General features: G+C 43.0%; 1 long non-coding RNA gene, 1 other non-coding gene and 1 pseudogene across 3 annotated transcripts; all 3 read right to left on the reverse strand.

Annotated features, from left to right (window-relative positions):
* Positions 1-1,157: 1,157 nt before the first annotated feature.
* LOC131280804 (Fanconi anemia group E protein-like) lies at positions 1,158-2,075 on the reverse strand (annotated as a pseudogene).
* A 3,008-nt stretch (positions 2,076-5,083) lies between these two features.
* Positions 5,084-6,513, reverse strand: LOC139436232 (uncharacterized). 2 transcript variants are annotated; one of them, XR_011645318.1, is made up of 2 exons: positions 6,366-6,513; positions 5,084-5,402 (listed from the first exon to the last, which is right to left on the reverse strand). It is a non-coding gene; the product is annotated as an uncharacterized lncRNA (long non-coding RNA). The 2 variants fall into 2 exon arrangements; XR_011645317.1 differs by lacking the exon at positions 6,366-6,513 and adding an exon at positions 5,516-5,609.
* On the reverse strand, positions 5,821-5,893 carry TRNAV-CAC (transfer RNA valine (anticodon CAC)). The gene has a single exon. It is a non-coding gene; the product is annotated as a tRNA-Val (tRNA).
* Positions 6,514-15,352: the final 8,839 nt, after the last annotated feature.

A 15,352-nucleotide genomic window follows, 5' to 3' on the forward strand; every position in this document is an offset into this window, starting at 1 on the left:
CCGTCTGATTAGGCTGGGCCACACATACCTTAACTGAAGTAACATCATCAAAAGATCCTACTTAGGGAAGAGGACTTGGCCCAATGGATAGGGCACCCCCCTAACACATGGGAGGTCCGCAGTTCAAACCCCGGGCCTCCTTGACCTGTGCGGAGCTGGCCCATGTGCAGTGCTGATGTGCACAGGGAGTGCCATGCCATGCAAGGGTGTCCCCCACGTAGGGGAGCCCCACACGCAGAGTGCACACCCCATAAGGAGAGCCACCCAGTACGAAGGGGTGCAGCCTGCCCAGGAATGGTGCCACACACACGGAGAGATGACACAACAAAAAGAAACACAGATCCCCAGTGCTGCTGATAAGGATAGAAGCGAATGGACACAGAGAGCAGACAACTCGGGGGAGGAAGGGGAGAGAAATAAAAAATAAATCTTAAAAAAAAAAGGGTTCTACTTACAGTGAGTTCACAACCACACAGATGGACTAAATTTATGAACATATTTTACTAGGGGTTCATACAGCTTCAAACTACCATACTACCCGATAAATATTTGTTTAAAGAAGAATGTATGATGTCATTTTTAAATCATAGTAAGGAGTCAAAGACAATCTGGTGTCCATCATGGGAGAAAGAAAAGCAAAATGGGTGCTCAGTATGGAATTATATTGCATTGTTGAAGCTAAGCTCTGGTGAAAGGGCCAGCAGCCAGGTGCAGAGTTGCAGGAGACCAGAGTCTGAGAGCTGGGGGAGCTGCAACGGGACACAGAGCAGATCCATCTGGCTGGGACTGCATTTGTAGAGAAGCTGCAACTCAGCCAACCCCTCTCCGGAAGTCTTCAAAAGCTACTGCAGCTTGGGAACCTGGTCCTGGATAGCTTTGGGCAGCTCCAAACTCTGGGCTTGGCCATTACAGCCTCCAGAATCTGACCACCTTGTTTTGGGAAACTGGCTTACCTACTTGTTGCTTCCTGTTATTGTAAAAGATGTTGCAAGTTGCTTCCTGTTATTGTAAATTACCTTATTGTAGATGTTGCAAGTTGCTTCCTGCTTTTGTAGAAGATGTTGCAAGTTGCTTCCTGCTACTGTAGAAAATGTTGCAGGTTGCTTCCTGTAGCAAACAGCTGCTAGTTAGCTTTCAAATAAATGCGATGTGGAAACTAGGATTGAGGCTCTCCTTCCAGAAGATGTTGAGTCCCCTGGTCCCATCTTTACCTTCTCTCTTGTGTCTCTCTCTGTCTTTTATTTCGTAAAGTTCTGCGTGGCCATCCCTTTGAGGAAACCGATAGCTGACTTAATGCAGCACCACCCCAACCCTCACAATGGGCTGGTTTTTAACAGACAATGCACCTCCTCCATCTGCCAGGACTTCCACTGATTCATGTTCAGAGCTACCCTCGTCATGATCTTCTTCCTTCTCTTCCCTTTGAAAGCACCGGAATCCTTCTGGGAGCCTTCTCGCTCTCAGAACTGGCAGGCGCTTGCTCTGGCTCCTTTCCACATTTCCCAGGCCAATGGGATTCATTTCCTCCCTCCTCCCCTTCTTTCTCCACTTCCCCTTACTGGTCTGGAGCTTGGGGCAATCGCAATCACCTGCCTCCCTGGCCCAGCAGTCTACACAGGCCTTGGACCTGACTCTGGCAACTTTGGGACAGTAGGGAGCCTCCCTTGACAGAGACCCCAACCCTCAGATCCCTTTTCAGCAACTCTCCCAGGGCCGGGCGCCAGGCATGGCAGCCCGGGCCTGCGTGCTGCTGGGCAACCTGCAGCACAGGGAGGAGCCTGCTTTCAGGCAGCGGTGACCCAACAGCCATGAGCTGGGACTTCACGTTCCTCTGTCATATCCAGCGTGATCGCGGCAGCAGTGGTGTCAGCTCGTGGCGGCAGTCCGCCACTCCACGACGGGCTTTTACAGGCACAGCACCTCGAAGAAGCGCTCCAAGCAAAGGGCTCCCCCGTGGCCCGCAGAGCCCAGAGCGCGCTGAACCCCGAGTCCGCCCTGCGCCTCTCGGGTCCCGCCGGCGGAGCCAGCTGCGCCCAGGGAGCCGAGCCCGCGCCCTCAGTCCAAGGCGTCCCCATGGCCGTGGCAGGGCTCCACGCCTGCCCTAGCTCTGGTTTTGGGCCTCTGCCCCCAGGCTGGCCTTGTCGCCCGGCAGGCGCTCTCCAGGCACTCGCCGCATCCTTCCCTGCGCTGAAAAACCCTCCCACGCTGCGGGAATCCGTGGAGATGGGGCGAGACCGCAAGAGGAAGGAGGAGGCCCCATAGTTTTTATTTTAGACAATACTTTTAATAAGAAGAAACATAAAACTGTTATAGACTAGCAATATCGACCAGACTCAGACTCTGAATAAAGTTCCAATTGAGAGCTTTATTAGCCGCACAGCGACTGCCTCCTCCTATGCAGAGGGGAGAGCAGCCCCGGGGGGGGGGGCGGGCTTGCTTATATAGGCTTTTAGGTTAGTGGGGGGGCAATAGCTCAGCAAGCAAGGAGGTACAGGAGCAGGTGTTTGTGGTTAATCAAGCACTGGGAATTCTATCAGGGGAGATAAACTGTTGGGGAGTACTTGTTATTTATCAGGGTCTGAGTCAGGTTGGTCTAGGAGCTGAGGACACTTTCTACAGGACGCCTTGAGATAAGGTTTTACAGTCGAGCAAGCTTGTTACAGCAGCGAGATATAGGCGGTTAGGGGGCTGTGGAATTTCCCTCTCGCGTGGGGGTGGTCACAGGCTCCTACTTCTCCACAAAACTATTTGTATGAGTCTCCAGAATCAGCCTTCACAAGGTGGGTTTCTTTCTGGAGAAAAAAAAAAAGTACTAGCTAAATTAAGGCATGATTCTAATACAATAAACTGGGCATATTTAAAATGTACAAATTAAGTTTCGCATGTACACACTTGTAAAACCATCGCCACAATCCATGGACGACCAGTAGTTGGAGTGCCTAGAGACCGTGAAACTTTTAGTTAGGAGCCCATGAAAATGTTTTAATTTCTTTTAAATTTGAAAGAAAAAAATAAGCTTCTAGATAGAAGAAAATACTTTAATAATAATATAATAACAACACATTCATCTTTATAACAATGCAGCCCTAAAATACTTTCTATTATATTAATATATTTAAAATTCTTTAATATTACAAGAAATACAGTTTTATGGAGGAAGGGACCCAGGCAGCTAAAAGTGCCTGGGGCCAAGCAAAATCATAATGCAGCCCTGCCACGATTCAGATAATGAACATGTCTATCCTTAGAGATTTTGCCACCCCAAATCCCTCTCTATGGCCAGCCCAGATCCCTCCCATCCCCAGCCACCACTGATCTACTTTCTGTTACTATAGATTAGTTTTCATTTTCCAGAATTTTATAAATAGAATCACACAGCATGCGGTGTTTTTGCTGGACATCTTTCACTCAGCATAATTATTTAGAGATTCATCGATGTTGTTGTGTGTATCAATAGTTTATTTTGTTTTTTTTTCAAGTAGTATTCCATTGTATGGCTATGCCACAACTTATTTCTCACCAGTTGTTGAATATTTGGATTGTTTTCCAGTTTTTGGCTATTACAAATAAAGTCACTATAAATACTCATGCACACGTCTTTGGACATATGCTTTATTTGTTCTTGGGTAAATGCCTAGGAGTGGAATGACTACCTCATATAGTGAATTTTTAAGAAATTGCCAAACTGTTTTCCAAACTGGATGTACCATTTTACATTTCCACCAGCACTGTATGAGGTTTCCAGTTTCTACATATCCTCATCAACTTGGTATGGTCAGTCTTTTAAATTTTAGCCACATGTAATGGTATCTGATGGTGATCTTAATTTGCATTTCCCTAATGATTAATTATGCTAAATATCTTTGCACGTGCTTATCTGCCTTCCATATATCTTCTTTGGTCAAGTGTCCTTTTTTTTTTTTTCGGTTTGCTTGTTGTATTAGTCAGGGTTCTCCAGGGAAGCAGAATCAACAAGGGATATCTGTCAATAGTAAGAGATTTATCAGAGTCTCTCATGCAACTGTGGGGATACACAAGTCCAGGTTCCACAGGCAGGCTGCAACCAGGATCTCTGGTGAAACTCCAGTGAAGATTCTTGATGAGTTCTGGGAGATGTTGGCTATCCAAAGACTAGCTGGGAAATTCTCTCTCAATGCTGGAATCTCTTTCCCTTTTAAGGGATTCAACTGATTGGGTTAAGTATCACTCACTGCTGATGGCAATCTCCCTGATTGATGTAATTATAACCAGCTATCTATGATTTACCACTGCAGTAAAGTTAATGGTGACTGAAGTCCATAAATGCCCTCCTATTTCATTTAGCCCAGTGCTTGCTTGACCAAACAACTTGGGCACAATTTCCTGGCCGAGTCGACACAATAGCCTAACTATCAGAGTTGTGTATATAATTTTTAATTAAAAGCAAATATGTGTTGTTTCCACCTGATTTAAAACAAAGGTCCTTAGAATTCTCTGTAGGGAGAGACGGAGAGGAGGGGGGGAGAAAGAACTATCAATTTTCATGACTGAGAAATGGATGAATGGTGGCAGCTTAAATTGAGAAAAGAAATATAATAAGGGCAGGTTTAGTGGGGGCAATAAAGAAGGCTTCCTTTATTATTTAATTTTCTAAGTGTTTGGGTATATTCCTGTTATCATTCCGTATTAATTTCTAGTTTGGTTCTATTATGGCCTGAGACCAGAGTATGCACAATGACAATTTTTGAAATCTTGTTAAGATTTGTTTTATGATCCGTTATGTGTTCTATCTTATTTAATGTTATATGTGCCCTTGAAATGAATATTCATTCTGCTATTGTTGTGAAGTAGCATCTCAATGTGATTTTGTTTTCATTTTCCTAATGATTAATGATGTTAATCATCTTTTCAAGTGGCTTTTTGCTGTGTTTGATGTTGTTGTTTGACCATTTTACATCCTTTTTGGAGAAATATCTATTCAAGTCTGCACATTTTTAAATTGGGTTGTTCTTTTACTGTTGAGTTCTTTACACTATGATTTCCTTACATGTTCTTGATACTAGATCCTTATGTTATGACCCTTAAAGTAATGTTATTGACTTGGAATTTTTTAAAAAATTTTATTGAAGAATTTATGTGCACAGTAAAGTTGATACATCATTTTAAAAACTAAACATTTTTTAAAAAGGGTAGCTTTAGAGCCAGTTTCTGTGTGCAAAGCGACTCGCGTTCTTGCGATTTTCATTCCTCAACCGCGTTGCGCCCGTTCCTCTGCCCTGCGGGGTTAGGTCCTGGTCGTCAGCGCACAGCGAGGGCATCGGCGGGCGCCCCGCGGGGCTTCCACGCCGGGTGGAACTCTCGGGGAGACGGAGCGGACCGACCAGTCGCAGTCCCAGCAGAACAGGCCGGAGCCAGAGCACGATCTGAAAAGGGGATTGGCCTTTCAGGAACAGGCCCTGAGCCAGAACGTGGCCTTCGCGGACCTGGATCCGGACCGACGGCCTCATTCGCCCAACGGCCGCTTCCGGCTCCTAACCTGCGCAGAGCGCCTTCCGGGTGTCAGAAAGACCACAGAAAACCGCAGGGCTCGAGCAGGTGCACACGCTCCCCCTTGCCTGAGTGTCCCGGAGTTTCCCAGAGAGCCCCGCCCCCCCACACCCCTCCCCCCCGCCCCATCCCCCACCGCTCCCACAGGTGGGCGCAGCGGCGCCTCTCGAGTCAGCGCCTGGACCCACCGCCCCTCCTGCGACACGGGGGCCCTGAATCTCACTAAGGTCTTTAAATGATTGATTCTTCTAGAAGACTCCCTAACGGAAAAACAAAATGGCCAGAGCCCGGCGCTGTTTCCGCCCGGTTTCGAACCGGGGACCTTTCGCGTGTGAGGCGAACGTGATAACCACTACACTACGGAAACCCGGCCGGGAGCCCGCTGCTTCCAGACAGCCCTTGAGCCGCAGCGGCTGCTCACGGCGCGCCGGCCAGCCCCTGTCAGGCCACGGCGGCTCGCGGGGAAGTCGTGGCCACAGGTACACGGTGCCTCCTCAGGAAACTGCCTGTAGATCCGGCAACAACGCCTGGCGGCGAGCGTGGACCTGCGGGCCCTTAACGCGCGCGCCCTGCCGCGGGCCTGGAGAGAAGCGGAGCAGCAGCCACAGGTAGGAAGAAACGTGGCGCAGACTCGGACAAGGTAAAACCAGCTCAAACATGAAACAATAAAAATACACCTTACCTTTGCCCAGCACTTAATTTAGAAGGCACTTCAACACACTTTATCGCGTTTATAGTTAATTTTTACAAGAGTGCTATGAGAGAAGTATTAACCCTATTCTAAAGATGAGACTGAAGTTGAGTAAATTTGAAACGCTTGAAATGGGGCAGCCAATTACCGGCAAGGAAGGGTGTGTGATCCCGACGTTCTGCACCTCCTCGCCTGAGAGAGCAAAGGGAGAGGGAAGGGTGGAGCCATAAAGACTGTAGAGGCTAGAGTGAGGGAGTATGACTGGAAGAGTTCAAGATGCCTCTGTGGACGGTATCTGGAACCTCAAAATACCCTGTGTAGAATGACAGCTCAGGTCACATGATCTCATCTTCAGATCGTGGTGGAGCTGGTATTATCTGGTGAGGCAGGGGGTGGGGACACGTTGGGAGTGCCATTGTGAAAAAGGCATTGGGGAGGTTAGGGCTTGAACGTATCTTTTTGGGAGACAATTCAATCTATAACTTCTGCACATTTTCAAAATGATACATGTACAAGGTTATTCACAGCAGTGTTATTTGTAATAAGGAAAGATTGGAAGCAACCTAAATACCCATTAATAGAGAGGTGGTGAAATGTATTATGAACATCTATACAGTGGAATACTATAAATACTATAAAAAGAAATGAAGTAGATAATCTAAATGAAAAAAGCAAGGTGTAGAAAAGTATAGTATGATACTATTTGCATAAAAAGGAAATAAATGTATAGCTATTAGGGGTATAACCATAAAATATCTCTGGAAGTATATACAAGAAACTGATAAGTTCATTGCCTCTGGATAGAATTATGTAGAAGAAGATATGGGAAGGATTTTCACAATACCTATTGAAGTGTGAATTTCCTTTATTTATTTATTTCTCTTCCCTTCCCCCAGTGTCTGCTCTCTGTGTCCATTCACTGTGTGTTCTTCTGCATCCACTTGCATTATCAGGCAGCACTGGGAAACTGCGACTTGCATCAGCTCTCCACTGTAGGGTGCCTCACCTGGGTGGGCTGTGCTTTTTTCACGTGGGGTGGCTCTCCTTGCGAGGCACACTCCTTCCACAGCAGCACTGCACAGGCCAGTTCACCACATGGGTCAGGAGGCCCTGGGTATCAAACCCTGGACCCGCCATATGGTAGGCAGACAGTCTATCAGTTGAGCCAACTCCGCTTTCCAAGAAGTATGAATTTCTAACCAGGCAAATTAACCCATTCAAAACCTAAAAAAATTACATGAAGACTTAAAAGTGGCCTGGCTTAATTGCCCAATTGGAAAAAAAGTATGTGAATCATAGGAAAAGGACCATGAAATGGGGGGAAATAATAACTAAGTAAACATTAGCACCCAAAATAAAAAAGAGGAGAAGAAGAAAAAGGAGAGAAGAAATACTTAGACATAGAATTAACAAAGTATATATGGGATTTATATGAGAAAAAACTTACAAAACTCTGATGAAAGAAATCAAAGATCTCAATAAATGGAGAGATAGTCCATGCTCATGGATAGGAAGACAAAATATTGTTAATTGAATCAATTCTCCCTAACATGATCTAGAGATTCAATGCAATTGAAATAAAAATCCCAGCAAATTATTTTGTGGATATCAACAAACTGATTTTAAAGTTTATATGGAAAGGTAAAAGATACAGTGTAGCCAACACAATACTTAAGAAGGAGTCAGAGGACTGGCACTATCCAATTTTAAGATTTACTATAAAGTGACAGTAATTAAGACAGCATGATATTGGTGAAAGAATAGGCAAATTGGTCAATGGAACAGAACAGAGAATGCAGGATAAACACTCACAAACACAATGAAATGATCTCTGACAAAGGAACAAAGGCAGTTCAATGGTGGAAGATAGTTTTATCAACAAATGGTCCCCACTCAGCTAACATGGAGTTGAAGAAGGTCAACCACCACACCAGGGAGCCATGAGTGCCTACAACTGAAAGCAGGAGGATTGCATCCAGCATCCATGTGGAATCTAAGCCCCCACTTGACATAGATGTGGAATGGACACAACCAATCCAAGGTCCACAGGATGGAGGAATAGAATATGGATTAGAGTGGACTTACTGATATTCTATTCATGAACTATTGTGATTAGTAATCGAAGAAAATGTGGCATTGGTGTGGAGAAAGTGGCCATGGTGGCTGCTGGGTGTGGGGAATGGGAGGAAGAGATGAGATGTGGAGGAGTTTTCGGGACTTGGAGTTGTCCTGGGTGGTGCTGCAGGGACAATTACCGGACATTGTAGGTCCTCCCATGGCCCACTGGATGGAGCGTGGGAGAGTGAGGGCTATGATGTGGACCATTGACCATGAGGTGCAGCGATGCTCAGAGATGTATTCACCAAATTCAATGAATGTCTCATGATGATGGAGGAGAATGTTGCTATGGGGGGAGTAGTAGGGGGTATATGGGGACCTCATATTTTTTGAATGTAATATTAAAAAAGTTAATAAGGCAAAAAAATTTTAAAAATTAAAAAAAAACAAATGGTGCTGGAACAATTGGACAGTCATATACAAAAAAATTTAATCTAGACACAGTCCTTACACCCTCCACAAAAAGTAATCCAAAATAAAACTTACACACAAATGTAAAATTCAAAATTATAAAACTTTTATTTTAAAAAAAAAGATTCATTTTATTTCTCCCCACCCTCTTGTTGTTTTTCACTTGCTGAGTCTGTTCCTCTTCCTAGTTTCTTTAGGAGGTACTAGGATCCAAACGAGTGAACTCCCACGTGGTAGGTGGGAGCCCAGTCCCCTGAGCCACATCCACTTCCCTATAAAACTTTTTGAAGTTAACAGGAGAAATGCTAGGTGGCCTTGGGTTTGTCAATGAGTTTTAAAATACAATATCAAAAGCATGATCCATGGGGGAAAAAAAGATAAGTTGGACTTCATTAAAATTAAAAACTTACACTCTGAGAAAAACAGTTAAGAGAATGAAAAGACAAGCCACAGGCTGGGAGAAAGTATTTGCAAAAACACATATCAGATAAAGGACTTGTATCCTGTACACAAACATTTATGGCAACTTTATTCATTTTTTTGAAATTTACCAAGAAAAATAGCTAGAGGACATGCAAAAATGCCCTGGAAAAAAATCTTCTAGGGTTTAGAACACCAGGGAAAGGTGGACATCGCCCAAAATAGATAGGGGCAAAGGAAAAGAATCTCAACACTGAGTTAAAAGCTGCAGTATCCTGCCCCACCCCATAGACACTTTCGAACTCTCAGGCCTCAGGGCCAGCAACTACAGACAAAGAGGCCCCGGGGACCCACCTCCCCAAGAAAGCAGGGGTTCAGGCCTGAGTCTGATTCAGATTTTGACCCACAGTTTTGGTCTGCTCTTCCCACTAACTCTTCCAGGCTGTGCAGGGCCGCACCTTTGTTTTTCTTGGGAGCCTGCAAGGGCCTAAAGAGATGCTACCCTCTCAATCTCCCTCTCTGCAGATCAGGACTTGTTGAGGACGCAGAGGGGAGTGGAATTATTTCCTACCCTGGAAAAGGGAGGGGGCTGCAGCAAAGGCTGGAGAACTACTTCAGAAAATTTTGAATCACAAGGCTTTTAGCCTCCCGGCAGGATCCTCTATCACCTTGTTCCAGTCCCTGCTGCAGTGAATAAACTCTGACCAGGCTTTGAACTGAGAGCTGTCAAAGAGCACCATCTGCTGGCAACCATTGAAGTGCATATGAGGAAATTAAATAAGAGAAGCTTTTCCCGCCTTTACAACCTCCCTCCTCAAGGCCTTTGGAAGCCAGTCTGCAACCCATTACTGGGCCCAGAGCCCAGACTTGAGCAACTAACAGGGACAATCCTAAAGACCCAGAACAGGTTGAACCAAGAATCAGAGACCAACAGTAACACAAAACCTCCCACCACTAAATCCCCATGAAAGAGAGAGAAATTGAGCATTTAAGTAAATTGACCATCAGAATCAGATGGTAGACATCAGCAAAAATTTATGAGCAATACTAAGAAAATGGAAGAAATGGCCCAAAGAAAAGGAATATATAAAAGCCCCAGAAGAAACACGGGATTTGAGACAACTTATCAATGAGACGCACACAAATTTACAAAATCAAATTAATGAGTTGAAAGACAGCATGGGTAAAGAGATAAAGGACATTAAGAAGACACTGAGCAAACACAGAGAAGAACTTGAAAACCTAACTAGAAAAGTAACAGAGCTCATGGGAATGAAAGACACAATGAGTGAGATAAAAAACACATTAGAGGGGAAAAAAAGAAAAAAATAAACACATTAGAGGAATGCAACAGAAGACTCAAAATGATAGAAGAAAGAATAAGTGATACAATAGACAGAACAGCTGAAATTTGAAGAAAGAGCAGAGAGAGAAAAGTAGGGATCCCCACTAAGAGTACATATTTCTCATCAGAAACAATGGAGACGAGAAGACAGTGGTGTGATACAATTAGGATACTGAAAAAGAAAAACTGCCAGATGAGAATTCTTTATCCAGCAAAATTGTCCTTCAAATATGAAGGTGAGTTTAAAATATTCACAAACAAACAGAAACTAAGAGAATTTGTAAAAAAGAATCCACATTTGCAGGAAATATTAAAGGGAGCCTTATAACCTGAAAGAAAAAGACAGGAAAGAGAGGATTGGAGGAGAGTATATAAGACAAGAATAGCAGAAAGGATAACCAAAAAAGTAAAAAGACAGACAAAAATTAGATATGACATATGAAAACCAAAGAATAAAATGGTAGAAGTAAATAATACATTTACAGTAATATCATTGAATGTGGATGGATTAAACTCCTCAATCAAAAGATATGGGCTGGGAAGCGGCTGTGGCTCAATCAGTTGGGCTCCCATCTACCACATGGCGAGGCCCTGGGTTAGAGTCCCAGGGTCTCTTTCTTAAGGTAAGCTGGCCCACGCACCGCAGACAGCTAACGCAGCAAGATGACACAACGAAGGGAGAAAAGCAGACACAGAAAAAACGTGCAGCGAATGCACACAGAGAACAGACAGCAAAAAGAAGCCGCAAGGCTGGGAGGGGGGAGTAAATAAATAAATAAATATAAAAAAGATATGGGCTGACAGAATGGATAAAAAAACACACGAGCCATCCATATGCTGCCTACAAAGACTCACTTTAGACTCAGGAATACAAACCAGCTGAAAGTGAAAGGTTGGGAAAAGATACTTCACACAAACAGTAACCAAAAAAGAGCAGGGGTAGTTCTGCTAGTATTGAACAAAACAGATTTTAAATACAAAAATGTTATGAGATACAGAAGGTCATTATGTATTAATAAAGGGGACAATCCACCAGGAAGAAATAACAGTCATAAATATCTATGTACCTAAGCAGAGTGCTCCAAAATACATGAGGCAAACTCTGGCAAAACGGAAGGGAAAAAAGAGACATCTCTACAATAATAGCTTGAGACTTCAACACACCACTCATATCATTAGACAGAACAACTAGACAGAAGATCAACAAGAAAACAGAAAACTTGATGTGATAAATGAGCTAGACGCACCCAAAGTCAGCAGGTTATACATTATTCTCAAGTGTTCCCGATCGTAGGTCACAAGGCAGGTCTCAATAAATATAAAAAGATTGAAATTACACAAAGCACTTTCTCAGATCATAATGAAATGAAAATGGAAATCAATAGTAGACAGGAAAAAAGTTAACTTGCAAATGTGTGGAGGCTGAACAACATACTCCTAAATAATCAGTGAGTCAAAGAAGAAACTGAGTGAAATTAGTAAATATACTGAGATGAATGAAAATGAGAACACAACTTATAAAAACTTATGTGATACAACAAAGGCAGTGCGGAGAGGGAAACTTATAGCTCTAAATGCCTGTATTTAAAAAAAAGAAAGAGCTGTAATCAAAGATTTAACCGGCCAACTGGAGAAACTAGAAAAGGAACAGCAAACCCATTCCCAGAGTAGAAGGAAAGAAAGATTAGAGCAGAAATAGATGAAACTGAGAAGGAAAAAAAGCAACAGAGAAAATCAGCAAAACCAAAAGCTGGTTCTTTGAGAAGATCAATAAAATTTACAAACCCTTCACTAGACCAGCAAAGAAAGAGAGACAATGCAAATAAAATCAGAAATGAAAGGGGGAAGTTACTACTGATCCCACAGAAATAAAAAGGGTCATAAGAGGCTATTATGAGAATTTGTATGCCAACAAACTAGACAACCTAGATGAAAAGGACAAATTCCTAGAAAGGCACCAACAACCTACATTGACCCTACAAGAAATACAAGAACTTAACAAACCAATCACACCTAAAGAGATTGATTCAGTCATCAAAACTCTCCCTACAAAGAAAAGTCCAGGACCCAATGGCTTCACAATTGAACTCTACCAAGAATTTCAACAAGAGTTAACACAAATCCTGTTTAAACTCTTCCAAAAAATTAAAGAGGACGGAAAATCACCTGATAACGTTTTATGACGCCAGCATCACCCTAATATCAAAACCAGATAAAGACACTACAAGAAAAGAAAATTACAGACAAATCTCTCTCATGAACAAGATGCCAAAATTCTCAACAAAATACAAATAAAATCCAACAGCATATCAGAAGACTTATACACCATGACCAAGTGGGATTTATTCCTGGTATGCAAGTGTGGTTCAACATAAAATCAATTAACGATATTTACCACATTAACAAATTGAAGAGAAAAAATGACATGATCATCTCAATCAATGGAGAAAAAGCATTCGACAAAATCCATCATCCTTTCTAGATAAAAACACTTTGAAAGATAGGAATAGAAGGAAAATTCCTCAATGTGATAAAAGACATATATGAAAAACCCACAGCCAACATTGTACTCAGTTGGGAGAGGCTGAAAGCTTCCCCTCTAAGATCAGGAACAAGACAAGGATAACTGCTGTCACCATTGTAATTCAGTATTGTACTAGAAGTTCTAGCTAGAGCAATTAGACAAGTAAAAAAGATAAAAGGCATCCAAATAGGAAAAGAGAAAGTAAAACTCTTACTATTGGCGGATGACATGATCCTATATTGAGAAAATTCTGAAATGTCTAGGACAAAGCTACCTGAGCTAATAAACAAGTTCAGCAAAGTACGGGGTACAAGATCAACATGCTAAAATCAGTAATGTTTTTATACAGTAGTACTGAACAATGTAAAGAAGAAATCGGGGGAAGAGGACGTGGCTCAACTGATAGAGCATCTGTCTACCATATGGAGGGTCCAGGGTTGATCCTCAAGGCCTCCTGACTCGTGTGGTAAGCTGGCCCATGCGCAGTACTGCTGCGCGCAAGGGGTGCCCCACGTGCAAGGTGTGCCCCCCACAAGGAGAGCTGCCTGGTGTGAAAAAAGCAGAGTGGCACCATACACATAGAGAGCTGACACAGCAAGGTGCCGCAACAAAAAAGAGACTCAGTTTCCCTGTGTTACCTGATAGTGCAAGCAGATGGACACAGAAAGCAGACAATGTGTGTGGGAGGGGGGTGGAAGGGGAGATAAATAAATAAAGTAAAATCTTTAATTAAAAAAAAGAGGAAATCAGGGAAAAAGTTCCTTTTGCAATAGCAACAAAAAGACTCAAATTCTTAAGAATGAATTTATCCAAAGAAGTTCAGGACCTATATGCAGAAAACTACAAAACAATGCTAGAAGAAATCAATGAAGACCTAAACAAATGAAGGGACTTCCTGTGTTCATGGATTGGAAGACAAAATATTGTGCAGTTGTCAATCCTATCCAAAGCGATTTATAGATTCAATGCAATATCAATCAAAATTCCAACAGCCTATTTTACAGAAATAGAAAAGGCAATTACTAAATTCATATGGCAGGTAAAGTGCACCCGAATAACCAAAACATTCTAAAAAAGAAGAATGATGTGGGAGGAATTTCACTGCCTGGCCTTGAACATGGTACTGGCATAAAGATAGATACATTGATCAATGGAATAGAATTGACAGTCCAGAGATAAACCTTCACCTCTACGGCCAAATGGATTTCAACAAACCTACCAAAACCATGTCAATGGGACAAAACAGTCTCTTCAACAAAAGGTGCTGGGAGAACTGGATATCCATAACCAGAAGAATGAAAGAGGACCCCTATCTCACTCCCTGTACAAGGATCAACTCAAAATGGATCAAAGACCTAACTATAAAAGCCTGGACCATAAAACTGCCAGAAGAAAATGTAGGGAAACATCTTAATGACCTTGTGGTGAGTGGTGGTTTTTTGGACCTTATGACCAAAGCACAAGCAACAAAAGAAAAAATAGATAAATGGAACTGCCTTAGAATTAAACACTTTTGCACCTCAAAAGACTTTTATCAAAAGATGAAAAGGCAGCCGACTCAATGGGAGGAAATATTTGAAAAACATATATCCAATAAAAGTTTAGAATCCATGATATATAAAGAGATGCTACAACTCAACAAGAAAAAGAGAAATGACCTGATTTAAAAATGGGTGAAAGACTTGAATAGACATTTGTCCAAAGAAGAATAAAAGTGGAAATGCAAATCAATGTTGCAATGAAACATCATTTCACACCTATTAGAATGGCTACTACTAAAAAGACAGAGAACTACAAGTGCTGGAGAAGACGTAGAGAGATAGGAACACTTACTCACTGTTGGTGGGAATATAGAATGGTACAGCCACTGTGGAGGACTGTTTGACAGTTCCTAAAGAAGTTGAATATAGATTTGCCATGTGACCTGGCAATACCACTGTTGTGTATATACCCAGAAGAACCGAGAGCAGTGACACGAACAGGCGTCTGCACACCAATGTTCATAGTGGCATTATTCAACATAGCCAAAAGATGTAAACAACCCAGATGTTCATCAGTGATTGTAGCTGAGCGAGAGGGTTTCGTCCTCGCTCAGGCCCAAGAGTCGGGGGGGGCTTGCTCCTGCCGAACCGCCGGCGGGGAGTGCCCCAAGAGGGAGCACCGGTTCTCCAGGCGTGGGGGACGCGCGGTTGGGGAAAAACCACAGAGACCGCTTGAGCGCAAGAACAGGTCTGCTTTATTACGGAAGTACACTTAGCTATATAGGGTTGGGTAGAGGGAGGGGCGTGATGAAGGGAGGGCTGGCTAAGGGGCGGCT

The sequence above is a fragment of the Dasypus novemcinctus genome, chromosome 13 (genome assembly GCF_030445035.2).
Source record: "Dasypus novemcinctus isolate mDasNov1 chromosome 13, mDasNov1.1.hap2, whole genome shotgun sequence".
Lineage (NCBI taxonomy): Eukaryota > Metazoa > Chordata > Mammalia > Cingulata > Dasypodidae > Dasypus > Dasypus novemcinctus.